The sequence below is a fragment of the Eublepharis macularius genome, chromosome 14 (assembly GCF_028583425.1).
Source record: "Eublepharis macularius isolate TG4126 chromosome 14, MPM_Emac_v1.0, whole genome shotgun sequence".
Taxonomy (NCBI): domain Eukaryota; kingdom Metazoa; phylum Chordata; class Lepidosauria; order Squamata; family Eublepharidae; genus Eublepharis; species Eublepharis macularius.
This window is the reverse complement of record NC_072803.1, coordinates 24895837-24908392: the sequence shown is the minus strand read 5'-3', so window position 1 is coordinate 24908392 and position 12556 is coordinate 24895837.

Sequence of the window (12556 nt, the reverse complement as noted above, 5' to 3'; positions counted from 1 at the left end):
CCAATGGATGGCCGAGCAGCAAGTGCGGCTCCTGCGGGACCTGACGGCACAGCAGCAAGAGTCACAGGCCACGTTGCTCCGTGGACTGGCCCAGACCCTGGGGGCCAGACCCGCCGCTTCGGTCCTCGGCCCCGTGCGGGGGGCCCCCTTTCAGCTGACCAAGCTGGGAGAGGCCGACGAGATAGATGCCTACCTGGAGGCATTCGAGCGCACAGCGGAATCCACCCAGTGGCCCCGAGACCAGTGGGCATTCATCATTGGCCCTTATCTGACGGGAGAGGCCCAGGCGGCCCTGAGGGCCCTACCCAAGGAGGAGAGCGCTGACTACCGGGTGCTGAAGGCCGCTATTCTCGACCGGTATGAGGTGACACCCGACTCCTACCGTCAGAAGTTCAGGTCCATCACCTACAAAAAGGTCGAGCGGCCCAGAGCCCTGATCAATGCGCTACGGGATGCCGCTTACCGGTGGCTGAAGCCCACCTTGGAGGGCGAGAAGAAGATCGTGGATCAAGTGGTCCTGGAGCAATTGCTCAATATCCTCCCCCCCAAAGCCCGACAGTGGGTAGCCTGCAGCCACCCCGCGAGTCTGAAGGAAGCCACGGCCCTCCTAGAAAACTTCGCCGCCGCGGCAGACCCACGCGAGGCCCCCCGGGACACGGGCCCAGGAACAAGGACCACCGGGTCCTCCCCCCGGCCTCTGGAAAACCCGCGCCCGGGGAGGGCCAGGTCCGGAGCCCGGGAGGCATCGGGGCCGCGACCGGGGGCTTCTCGGGCACCCCCGCTGCTCCCCGGTCGGGAGGGGGCCTGGGGCCGACCCCTGGCCGGGCCCGGACCGGAGGCCGCCCCAAAGAGTTCCCGAGACCCCGAAGACCGGGGCCCGTGCTTTAAGTGCGGCCAGCGGGGCCACTTCATCCGTGACTGTCCGCTCATGGAGTGTGACGCCGGCTGGGAAGAAGCCTACCCGGTGACGGCCCGCCCGCCAAGGCCGCCGCCGCTGATAGTGATGGTAGAAGTGGCAGGGCGGCGCCTGTCCACCTTCTTGGATAGCGGCAGTTCCATTCCAATGATCCGCACACGCCTGCTACCGCCCCACTTACCCATCGTCCGCTCGATGGCCGTGGCCTGCTTCCATGGCCACTCGGAGACCTACCCGGTGGTACGAGTGCCTCTGACCTGCCGCGGCCAGACCTGGGAGGTAGAGCTAGCCCGAGTACCGGCCCTGCCCTACCCTGTTCTCCTGGGCCGCGATGCCCCCAGCTTCCACCACCACCTCCAGGCTGCACGCGGACCCGAGGAAGCCTTGCCCATGGAGGACCCGAGGGAGGGACCCTCCACGGTGAACGACCCCACAGCAGACCCGAACGCCCAGGATTGGTCGACGGACCCCAGCTTCATCGCTCGCCAAGCGGACGACCCCACTTTAGGTGGGCTCCGAGACGCCGTGGCGGTGAGTGAGGGGGTCGTGATGGATGGCAGGCGGGCTGGGAGAGTACCACGGGTGATCCAGGAAGGGGGCGTGTGGTTCCGCGTCACGAGGGCCAGGGGTGGCGAAGTCCGACAGCTTCTGGCCCCCCAAGGCTATCGACCACGTATACTCGCCCATGTGCACGACCACAGCTGGGCCGGACACCAGGGACCTGCTAACACCTTGGCCCGGGTGCTGGCCCGATTCTTCTGGCCCTCGGTGTCCCGAGACGTGAAGGACTACTGCCGCACCTGCGAGGTCTGCCAGCGAACAGCGGGTCGGCCGCCCCCGCGGGCTCCCTTGGCACCACTGCCCGTGATCCGCACCCCCTTCGAGAGAGTGGCTATGGGCTTCATAGGCCCGTTGCCGCGGACCGCCCGGGGATGCAGGTTCGTCCTCGTCCTGGTGGATTACGCCACCCGGTACCCGGAGGCCATACCCCTGCGGACGATGCAGGCGCCCGGCGTGACGCGCGCCCTGGTACGATTCTTCACGCAGGTGGGCATCCCCAAGGAGCTGGTCACGGATTGTGGCACCCCGTTTACGGCCTCTGTCACCCGTCAGTTATGCCGCACCATGGGAGTACGGCAGATCTTCACCTCCATATACCACCCGCAGACAGATGGCCTAGTGGAGCAGTTCAACCAAACGCTCAAACAGATGCTACGGCATCTGGCCCACGACCGCCCAGCCCAATGGGACCTCTTCGTGGACCCCTTCCTGTTCGCGGTCCGCGAATCGCCTCAAGCATCCACCGGCTTCACCCCCTTTGAATTAATATATGGGCGTAACCCTCGGGGGATCCTGGAAGTGATGGAGGGGCGACGGGCCGAGTCGTCAGAACCCCCAGGGAGGCCCGCCCCTGAATATATGAAGGAGCTCCAGGAACGATTAGAAGCAGCCAGGACCCTGGCCGGGCAGAATCTGGAGAAGGCCCAGAAGGCCCGGTACGATCGCGGGACCCGGCTGAGAACCTTCAAGGAAGGGGTTCGGGTCCTGGTCAACCGCCGCGTGTTCGGGCCCGGGCACCACGGTGACCCATGGCGGGGTCCCTTCCAGGTCAAGAGGGTATTGGGGTCCCATTCCTATGAGGTCCAGTGTGGCGCCTCCCCCCGTCAGTCCAAACGCCTGCACATCAACGACCTCAAGGAGTGGCAAGAGCGACCCTCCGGCACCTGCCGACTCGCGGACGACCCACTGGACCCGCCAATGGGGGAGCTCCCGTGGACAGACCGCCGGCCGGAGGGAAACACGCCAGGGCTCGACGAGGCGTTGGAACCCCACCAGCGGCAGCAACTCCGGGCGCTGCTGAAGGACTTGCCCGGCTGTTTTTCCACCCGTCCAGGACGCACCCACCTGGCTGAGCACCGGATTCCCACAGACCCCGGCCAAGTGGCCCGGGCAACCTGGAGGCCCCTCCCCCGGAAGCAATGGGAGGCCGTGGCCCGAGAGGTGGAAGAAATGCTACGCCTGGGGGTAATCCAACCCTCACACAGCGAGTGGCGCAGTCCCATTGTGCTGGTCCCGAAACCGGATGGGTCCGTGAGGTTCTGTGTCGACTACAGGGAGGTAAACAAGGTCGCAAAGTTCGACGCGTACCCCATGCCCCGGGCCGAGGTACTAATCGATCAGCTAGGCGCGGCTCGCTACCTTTCGGCGCTGGACCTAACCAAAGGATACTGGCAGGTTCCCATGGCCCCGGGAGACCGCGAGAAAACGGCTTTCGCCACCCCCTAAGGGCTGTTCGAGTTCAAGGTCATGCCTTTTGGGTTGCACGGGGCCGCCGCCACCTTCCAGCGGCTGGTGGACCGGGCGCTGGCCCAGTGCCAAGGTTTCGCCACCGCCTACATAGACGACATCTTAGTCTACAGCCCTGACTGGCCATCCCACCTCCGCCATCTCCGCCAAGTGTTACGAGCCCTCCGGGACGCAGGGCTGAAGGCCAACCCCACCAAGAGCCGATTGGGTTTCCAGGAGCTGAAATACCTCGGGTTCTTCGTGGGGCGGGGGCAGCTGAGGCCCCTCCCGGACAAGGTGGCGACACTGGAGGCATGCCCCCTGCCGAAATCCAAGAAGAAGTTTAGGGGGTTTCTGGGGCTGGTCGGCTACTACAGTAAATTTATCGCACAGTACGCCAGCCGAGCCAGCCCCCTTACGGACTGCCTGCGCAAAGACCAGCCCAACCAGATCCAGTGGACGCCGCCCCGGCGACAAGCCTTCCTCGACCTCAAAGCCGCTCTGTCCGGGTCACCAGTCCTGCGCAACCCCGACTTCGACCGGCCCTTCATTCTTCAGACGGACGCATCCGATAGCGGGCTCGGGGCCGTCCTGTCCCAGGACCACGGCGGACAGGAGCACCCAGTCCTGTTCATCAGCAGGAAGCTCCAACCAGCTGAACGCCGTTACGCGGTCGTGGAAAAAGAGGCCCTCGCTGTCAAGTGGGCTGTCGGGGCGCTGCAATATTACCTCGCTAATAACCCCTTCACCCTCGTGACGGACCACGCCCCCCTTGTCTGGATGTCCCGGCTTAAAGATCACAATGCACGTGTGCTAATATGGTATCTGGCTCTTCTACCCTTCAGCTTTACGATCCGGCACAGACCAGGGAAACAGCATGTCAACGCCGACTTCCTGTCCCGGATGTTCGCCGGAGAAGCCACACCCAACGCAACGCAAAGAGGGGGTGTGTGTCCGAGGCCCGACACACCGGCCTCGGACTCCCCCCACCCCCACCCCCCCGACAACGCAGAACCCACCTACCGGGTGGGAGAGGCCAAGGACGAGGCCCCACCGGTGGAAGAAGGCCCCAGCGGCTGCGCCGTCGCTGCGCCGCTGCCCACCGCCGCACCGGAGGAGAGGAGCCCGAGCGGCCACGACAGCGGGCGCACGCGGAAGCGGCGGCCGGCGCGGTCAGCGCTCTGGCGGCGACGGCCCCATCCGGGCCGCGGGGAAGGCCGCAGCGAGCGGGGCGAGGCTGCGCCGGGCGGCCGGACGCCGGCGCAGGCGCCCTCGGCCGAGCGGGATGGCGGCCGGGGCCAGCAGGGGGGAGGGAGGAGCAAGCCAGCCTGTGATTGGAGGGCGGCCCGGGGAAGGGCCAGATCGCCCCGTCAGGGGCCTAGCCCACCGTCCATCACAGGGCAGGAGGGAGGAGGGCAAGAGGCATTGGGGGAGAGCGAGGCAGCCCGGCTAGCAGCCCACCAACGGGGCAGAGGGAGGTGGGCACAATGGGCTGGGATGCAGGTGGCACAGGTGTTGGGATTGATGGTGGGCGGAAGCACTCGGGGGTGAGGGTGGAGCTGGAGAGGGGAAAGTATTTAAGGAGGCTCTGGAGGCAGGCCGAGGAGGAAGGTACTGGAAGAGACATAGCAGGAGCCCGGCATCCTAAGGCGAGCACCCTGCCATTTGTCAGCTGGCTGCCCTGAAGGTTAAGGCGCAGCCGGCCGGGTGGAGCCACGTGCTGACCGGCCCGCCGGTCAGACAAGGGCCGCCCTAGTCTGAGGCCGCCCGTGAAAGAGCCTCCACGCTTCTTTGGGGACCCGCCCAGCCGCTCCAGGCTACCAGCACGGACCCGCCGGGACCGCCCCACCCCGACCTGCCGCCAGGGGGCGTGCCACAGCCTGACAAGAAGGGATTCAGGCAAATGGACTACCTCCAACCTAAAAAAAAGAGTTGCCTTCAGTGGGGAGATGGTCTCTCTGTCTGTTTCTCTTATTCTCCCCTCCCAGCGTCTGCTGCCAAGATTGGCCCTGCTTCAATGGTAGAGCACCATTTAATACCTGGAAAGTTTCTGGTGGACTGCTGCCCTGGAGCATTGCTGGAGCCCTCTGGCTCATATCTTTGGCAACAACAAAGATCGGTGTCAGATCACCAGTTGCCTCCTACTGAACCACTTTGGGAGGTAGTGGTTGATGACACCTAACCTTGCCATTTGCCAGCCTGTGGCAGGTAAACCCCTGCTCTTGGCCCCAATCCTCTGGCATTGAGAAACTGAGGAGTGGGTAAAACATGGCCTCCGTAGGGATGCTCTATGGTCTTTACCATAGAGATTAGAGGAAATTCTTAAAGAATCATCGGGAAATTATGCCATATCACTCCTTGAAAAACATGCACCCTCTCCATGCACTGTCCTCATAATCTCCCGGTATTTGCTGAGGCAACCTTAAGCACCCATCACTGGCACCACGGGCCAAGTCTGAGTTGAGAGGCCCTGTCATGTAGGCCAGCATACCTGCCAATATTGTGTTATATATCTTGTGCTGATCATAACTATCTGCTAAGGTTCAATTCTGTATTTTGTATAACTCATCTGAGAGTGTATAAACTGCTAATTTACAATGCGCTGAGCCAGTGGGGGCTGTCTGTTGTCAATTGCAAGTACTTACTTTCACTTCTGGAGCAAGTGTCCTTGGATGCAAGCTGTGGGCAGCGAGCAATGCATCTTTTCTCAGAATCAAAAAGAGTCCAGTAGCACCATTAAGACTAACCAACTTTATTGTAGCATAAGCTTTCGAGAATCACAGTTCTCTTCGTCAGATGCATGCTACTACAGACTAACACGGCTAACTCCTCTGCATCTTTTCTCAGAGACTGTGATGATTTCATGCTGTACTCTGTCTTGCCTAAACTAATCAGTTCCCATGTAACTCTTTGGGGTTTCGTGCCAGAATGTCAATGGACTCGAAGGGTGGGAAGTTTCCCTATAATTAGTAGTGTCCATTTTTGAACAGTCACTTCTGCCAATTGCTACCTTTGTGTGAACACCCTGAACTGTATGGATGTCTAATAAAGTTGCTTCAACTGGAACACCTGTGCGTTAACTGTGGAGAACTTGAAAGGGACCTAACTGCCAGGGACAGACAGGCTCCTGTGATATTGATTCATCCCTGGACCATTTTTACTTCCCAGTCCACCACTGTTCTGAAAGTTCTAGGTTTAACCCCAGGCATCCATTAAAGAGGTCTCAGGAAGCAAGTGCAGGGAAGACCTTACTCTTCCAAGACCCTGGGAAGTAGCTGCCTGTCAGAGTAGACTGATGGCCCAGTGTGTTGTTCTTGGTATAGCCTGTGTTCATATCTTTCCTGGGTACAACCCTTCCTCCTCACTATGTTTGTAATAGAAGAGAGGACACTGCTGCCAAGTAATGTGCAGGGGAGGGAGGGGTCCTTTGTCCTACCAGGCCGCACAGCAACCTTCTTTCTCTTCCATCCTCACACAAGCTAAGCACAGAGAATGCTGGTAGCAACGTCAGCCAGTTTGTGCTTCAAAGAAACAGGGTGGGTGGAGGCACTAGGACTCCATTCATTAACAGCCTATAGTTGCATACAATCGTCACCTAGAAAACAATTGCACAAGTTCCCCCATCCCCCCTTTTTAAAAAATGTCACATCTTTCAAACCATCTTTTGTTTATTATCCTAGTACAGATGGAGCCAGAAGCTTAGAATGGCGTTGAGTGTTTTCTGGGATGAGAAAAGGCCAATGGTTTGGCAGCCATTGGAAATAAGAAGATGTGGAGTGCTTGAGGCCTTAAAAAAAAGGACTGGCAAATTTTAACACGATATTGTAAAGCCCTTTGGAAAGACTGGCTCTCGCTGCGGCTGGTAAAACTAGAGAAATATTCTTCAGTGGCCAAGACCTGATCAAATAGCCTAGAACAATCTCCTTTCCTGAAGTCTGTCAGGATATTTTAAAAGGTATTTTAAAGCCCTTTGGAAAGACTGGCTCTCACTGTGGCTGGTAAAACTAGAGAAATATTCTTCAGTGACCAAGTCCTGATCAAATAGCCTAGAACCATCACCTTTCCTGAAGTCTATCTGTTCCTGGTGACTGATGTTGTCTGCATTTCAGCCTCTGTGCTTCTAAGGTTGCCACCTGGGCCACAGCTCAGTGACAGAGCATCTATTTGGCATGTGGAAGTCAGGTTCAATCCCTGGTATGTCCTGTTAAAGAGATCTGGTAGCAAGTGATATGAAATACCTCTGCCTGAGACTGAGAGAGTTGCTGCCACTCAGGGAAGACAAGACTGTCAAATAAAACAAGGGTCTGACTGAGTCTAAGGCAGCTCCCTGTGCATCTTCTTCCTCAGCACTGTGGTCCCAATCCAGTTCACCACCCTCAATCAGTAGCTGCTATTAATATAAATTTAAAGAGACAGGAGGTCCAGTCATGAGTTTCCAGCATTTAATCTAATTTGATCCACAGCGCATGATGCATGCACACGCACATACCCATGCCCACATATGTGTATACATGTGTTCACGTACTCCTGCACAAAGCAAGGAATGTTTTACTTGCTAGAAACAGTGGCTAAATGAAGAGAAGTAGGCTGCCTCTGTGGGGGAAAAGGGTATTTTCAAAGGGTGGTCTGGCCAGTCCAGAGAACATTCCTCTTTTCTCCAGGAAAATTATCCTTCAGGATCCATCAGTCAGGGAGAGATTTCAGTAAAAGGGGCTCCTTGTCGACTTCCCTGCCTTTGATGTGACTGGGATGGAGGTGCTCAATTAAAAGCCTATCAGTCTGTAAGTAAATCAACGCCTATCAGGCCTGTCACATCAAACAAACGATTATTACACTAACCCGCCCACCCCATTTATCTAGCTGTTCCTTCTTGACAGCTCAGGGTCAGGGTACTATAAATCCTGCACTGGATTCCAGCCACCTGGATCAGGATTAAAGCCACCATCCAACATGCCCTGCTGCACCCAATTATTTTCCACAACCACAGTCAGGGCACAAGGAGAGAAGAGTGCACACTGCATTTCCAGGCAGCCAGGATGCCAAAGAAAATGCTGCATGGGTGGAAGAGAAAGGAGAACAAGAAAAGCTACTTGTTAAATTGGCTTTATGTAATCGTTACTATGACTTATGCACTAATATTAATAGGCAGCCAAGTTCCTTAATTCTGGTCCAAAGGGGATGACTGGATGACATATTTAAAGTGCCCAACGCCAGAAGCATATTATCAGCATCTTGGCAAAACTTACAGATGGGTTTCACACTTCAAAGTAAATCAAGTTTGTTACATGTTTAGGGCATAGAGTTATGAGGGGGCAGAGCCTAGTAAGAGGGTTCTAACACTTTAAGACTTAGGCCTAATTATCACATACAGGAGATTGAAGTGGCGAAGCCCTGAGAAGGTACAATGACCTGCACCACTTTAGAATCTAAGTGGCTGCAAGTTTCTTCGCAGTTAAACTCCATGCAAGCAGAAAACTAGCTGAGAATGGAGAGAAGTTCTACCCCCACTTTTTTTTTGTGTGGCTTCCAGTTCAGATTTTCTATTTTCAGGAAGTTTTTTTGAGATAGGGGAACATTTTCTAATGTTCTCCATCTGGTGCAGTACATTCTACCACCTCAGCCAGCTGGTGTTAACTAGGCTTTAGCCCTTGTGATGACAACCTTGTTAATGTTCCTTGTGGCTTGCTGATAGACTGGCCAACTCCAGCCTGGGAAATTCCTGGAGATTTGGGGTCAGTGGCTATGGAGGGGGAAATTGGGGGAGGAGTTTAACCTAGAATCTATGGTTTACCATAACACTTTCCCTCTGAAGCTCCTGTTTTCTTAAGTGGAACTGATCTTTGTAGTCTGGAGATCAGTTCTCTTTCTGGGAGGAACTCCAGACTCCACCTGGAGGTTAGTGACCCTACTTGCTGAACAATGTCAGTGAGAATTAAGGGACATTCTCTAAGACTGTAACACAACCTGAGTTCTTTAGTTAATACAAACCTTGACAAATAAGACCTACAAGAACAAAGCATGTACCTTTGCGAGACATCAACTCCTCTGTATCTACATTCCCCTGAATGCATGGATCTAAGAATATTTAAAGCTACTCTTTGGACTTCAAAAGGAACCATCTTGATTCATGCATCTATTGAAGAATCTGATCTGAATGACAACCTGAAAATATAAGACCAACCTCCTCTCCCACTTATATTCCCTCAGGGGTCCAATAGTGGGAATAAGAACCAGAGACATCAAAAGCAAAGGGAGGTGGGCTTGCAGTTCAAAATCTGCAGCTATCTTGGGGATAGATGCCATCCAGATTTTACAGAAAAGTGGACAGAAACCATATAGCATCTAGCTGTAGGCCAAATTAACTTTTTGCATGCTCTAGTTGCTTGCACCATGTGATTTTAGAACAGTACTTTTTTTGTAGACATTTCAGTCTAATCACAAGTCCTCCCACCCTGCCTGTAGGCAGACCTCATGTAAAAGCACAAGCTTTTAAAGTTTTTTTAAAAGAAAAAAACTTGAATGGATAGATTTTGTTTCTCAGACTTTGTTTGCCCCTTTCTGTGTTTCCACCCATCTTTCCTTACTTATCTCAATTGGATATGAGCTGCCAGGCCAGGCTTTGGAAAATTAGAATTTCCCAGTGTCTTTTAAATCCTATTTTTAACAATTGCAAAAATAACTTTTAGTATATATTTACTTTAGTAATATATCTCAAGTTGTTTGGTCCTCTGACTCATTCACATGGTATCACCATAGTTAGCATCTTTCTGCAGCCCATAGAAATCTGGAATCAAGGAAAGGGGTTTTTAAAAACTTTATTTACATTATTTCTCACTGAGACTCAAGGCGGATTATACAATGTGAGTTAGTACAGTAAATTTCAAAGACCTTTCAATAAGCATGTAATATGGTATACACACGTCAACATGCAAAGATCTAAAACCAGCAGAATTCCAATATAGAACTGAAGAAATGCTGAAACAGAGCATAAGCAATTCTAAGACTGATATATTAAACAACACAAGAACAACCCAGTAGGATCATACTTAAAGCAATAGTAGTAGAGTCTATGATCTATCATAGCAAGAGTAGTAAAGCAAGAGTAGTAAAGCCTACGGTCCCTCCCTATCCCTTTACTCATAGATCTTTTTGAGACCAGTTTGAGAACAATCCAGGTGGTGGAGGGAGATCTCCCAGAATCACAACTGATCTCCAAGCTAAAGATACGTTTCCCTAGAGAAAATAGCTGTTTTGAAAGGAGGGGGAGCTCTATGACTTTATAGCCTGCTGAGGTCACTCCCCTCTTCAAAACTTGCCCTCCCCAGGCTCCACACCCAAAATCTCCAGGAGTTTTCCATCCTAGAGTTGGCATCTTAGAATATCTACTGAATTTTGTCTGTCCTGAGATGATGAAGTCTCCTGTACCTTTAGAACTACATTGAAGGGCCCACTCCACCAACTGTACCTTTCCGAGTCATTGAAACATGGTGTAAAACCGTGAAATTGCATGTAGGAAGAGAAACTAACTAGGTTTCTCCCCCCCCCCCCCGGATAATGGTGAGTAAACAGGCAGAGGAAATGTGATGTACAGAAAACCGACTCTCTGCTGCCCTAGTAATGAGAGGCCCAAGTCCTTTTGATCTAGGCTTAGCCTGTGGACAGGGCTCAGCTGTTCCTAACTAGGGAGAAGTTTGACTGGTTGAGTCTAATTATGAATGAGATGCTGGCATGTTAACTAGTTTTATGGCACCTTCCTCCCTGGGACCAACTTCTTAGAGGGACTAGACTTACTCAGTCATTTGAGGCTGCTGTAATAACAAGAAATTACTATTTGTAGCTTTTAAAACATTGGCATGTTTGGGTGGATGATGTCCTTCAGGTTCTCTGTGTTGACAGAAGGGACTGGCGATGTCTCTAGCTCAGAAAAGAAGGAAGGCAACAACCATAGAGTCAGTTAGATAGATAGGCTGCTATCAGTCTCCTTCCTGCCAGGGGAACTTCCTTCCTTCCCTTCTCTCCTCCTTCTCTCTCTCTTCTTCCCTGCATGTACCAGAAGAGGTGGCATGGTGGCTCTTCCTGAGAGAGTCTGTTGAGACAAAATGATGACTGCAGGGCTCTTGTTGCACAGTATCTGAACAGGAATATTGTAGTAATTCTTTCTGCTCTTCTCCTCTACTTGTACTCCAAAGGTCTGGTCCATGGACAGACCACATATTCCCCAGCATATCACAAATGATAATACGCCATGTGCTTATATACTCCAATTCTCATAACATGGATCACTGCTCAAGCCTTCCTTCCCAATATCTACACAGTTACAATGTAGGAAAAAATAGCATTAGAATGTTCTTTTATTTTTGAGGGTGTTAATGTACTTTTAAACTATTTGCCTGTCTCTTGGATCCAAACCAATGGCCAACAGAAATTAACCCTCTGTGCCCTCACAGTTGCTAAAAGAACTATACTACAACACTGAAAAGACCAATGCCCACTTCCCGTAACTCAGAGCCAAGCTACAAGTGACGTCTTACACAGGTTGGACACTTGTCAGCTTCCCTCAAGTTTTGATGGGAAACGTAGGTGTCCTGGTTTTACAGCTTGGCTCTCCGATTACAGCTGCAAGACCAGGATGCCCACATTTCCCATCAAAACTTGAGGGAAGCTGACAAGTGTCCAACCTGTTTAAGGCGTCACTTGTAGCTTGGCTCTAATTGGATTGAGGACCTTATAAACTTATCAACATTTGAATGTGTTGCAATTAGATGGCAATTGCATATGGACTTATTTTTAGATCATTGGAAACCTTTTATAGAAATGTATGTATAGATTTGCCAATAGTGTTTTTGCTGCCAGCATTGCTTTTCTTGGTTTTTTGTTCCTTTTTTCTTTTTCTTTTTTTTAACTGAACACATATGGGAGAACAGAATCTTGTTCACCTATGTACGTGTATATGTGATGAGAGAGCTTGAGCAACGGTCCTTGGTATCTGAATTTGGGTGTAATGCCGAAGCTTTGTTAGTATGATCATGAATCCTGGCCAATGCAGTGTCTCCATAACAGAGAGAGGACTTGTTCATACACAGTTCTAGGAACAGGAGGTGAAATCATAACCCACCCCCCCATGTGGGTTCATTCTCCTCAGATATGACTCTTGAAAGCTCGTACCCTGGAAATCTGGTTGGTCTTTAAGGTGCTACTGGACCTGAATCTTGCTCTCATACTGTAACTTATGAAAAGTTCTATATTACATGCATGGGGGGAGGCTTCGGCAGTGACTCTTGTTCTAAGAATTAGGGATTCCATATTTTCAGTTGTGAAATGTCGGGGGAGAGGTAATATGTGGTCTCTCCCTGG